The sequence below is a fragment of the Cryptotermes secundus genome, unplaced genomic scaffold, assembly GCF_002891405.2.
Source record: "Cryptotermes secundus unplaced genomic scaffold, Csec_1.0 scaffold8252, whole genome shotgun sequence".
Taxonomy (NCBI): domain Eukaryota; kingdom Metazoa; phylum Arthropoda; class Insecta; order Blattodea; family Kalotermitidae; genus Cryptotermes; species Cryptotermes secundus.
Window position 1 is genome coordinate 1 of NW_019740136.1, and position 1542 is coordinate 1542.

A 1542-nucleotide genomic window follows, 5' to 3' on the forward strand; every position below is an offset into this window, starting at 1 on the left:
TAGTTATTTTGAAATTCATAATAATTAAAGCCTGTACTCATCAAAGGTTTTTCTATACGTATTTTTATTTTTCTTACGTTTCTAATTGATTTCGGGGATCTCCAATTTGTATCTGTAGGAAAGTATGCTGCGCCCCCTTTTCAAGCCCTTCGCGCCCCACAGTTTGAGAACCACTGACCTAGAGAATAGTCCATATTCTTTGCCGATTGTCATCTTTTCATTGTGTTGAGGTTTCCGAGGCTTGGTTCCAAGTTTCGAAACATTTCTATTTTTTTACGGTGAGCGGTCGTCAGCCTCTCGCCCAAGAACTAACCTGGAGGACCAGGGTATCTCTTTTAGTCTAGGTCATCTCCTTTGACCTGTCGNTGGGAATTCAAATTGGCTTTTAATGGCTCTCTGGTCACTGTTTCACCTTCTCTTATGTCAGTTTCTACTCCCTGCCTGTGACGGTCTTCTTTTACTTGTATACCCTGGCTGCCAAGGCTAGATTACTATTCCGTGTATGTAAATAATCTGTGATGATTGATTTTAACTGTCCGTTGGTGGTTGGTAGCATTGTTAGTTTTGAATGTATGACGGTTGGAGCGGTTGGAGTGTGGTTGTGTGTTGACAGTGTTATTCTTTATTCTCGAAGTTCTCTTACGTTTAAACAAGGTAAGTAATATGTTTCTAAGCTGCAGAACTGTGGAAAATTATTATCGGTCTTAGGATTATCAGATCCAAATACACTTTCTTATATTGACTGTTGCAATTTGAATGCCTCCCGTTGGTTAAAGGTTTTGTTATTGCAAGATGGCATTAGTTTAGTGTCGCCACGAATTTATTGTTTTCAAAGGGAGATTAATAGTTTCTTTTATTATTATATTTTCGTCACCATCGTGTTAGTATTGCTACGCTGTAGGTCGTGTATTAAGTACTGCATGTTTTGTAGTTTTTCGTGGCAAGCTTTAGATATGGACAGCTTTTCTGACTTACATTTTTCTCTGATATGCTAGTCCTCCATAGATTTTTACGGTGTTTACAGAATGGGAGTGTTTATTTCCAGTTTGTATGTTTTATGTAATGCCTCTTTTTTATATAGGGATTTTAGTCTTATATGATTAAAATTGTAGTTAAAATAATAGCATATTAATTATAAAAGTATCCTTTTCTGGGTAACCCAGGCAGTAGGATGTTGTGGAATTTGTTTTGTGTATGATTTCAACCTCATGTGCATATGTCTGTTTGTTTGTTTGTTTTTTTTTCCCCCTAACCTGGTGCTGCTGTTCAAGTTTTGTATTTCGTTGGTGTATGGGTATGGGATGTTTTGTTTCCTCCGTCTTCCCGTGTCATCTTTATTCCCATGCTTTGATCTTAAATACTTTTGTTGTTGTTTACCTGTATGTTGTACAGGGGGAATCCATGCATTTGGATATGTTGTATGATAGGCAACTTTCTCTTCTATGTATTGTAATGTTGAGCAAATTAATTTTGTTGTTTTGTTCCTTTTGCATGGTAAATTGTAAGTTTGGGTTAATGTCGTTTGCCTTATGTGGGTGTTGT

At 37.0% G+C, this 1542-nt stretch overlaps 1 long non-coding RNA gene across 1 annotated transcript; it reads left to right on the forward strand.

Moving 5' to 3' along the window:
* The first annotated feature begins 373 nt into the window (after positions 1 to 373).
* LOC117282940 lies at positions 374 to 1118 on the forward strand. Its single transcript, XR_004513892.1, has 2 exons — positions 374 to 744; positions 777 to 1118. It is a non-coding gene; the product is annotated as an uncharacterized LOC117282940 (long non-coding RNA).
* The last annotated feature ends 424 nt before the right edge of the window (positions 1119 to 1542 follow it).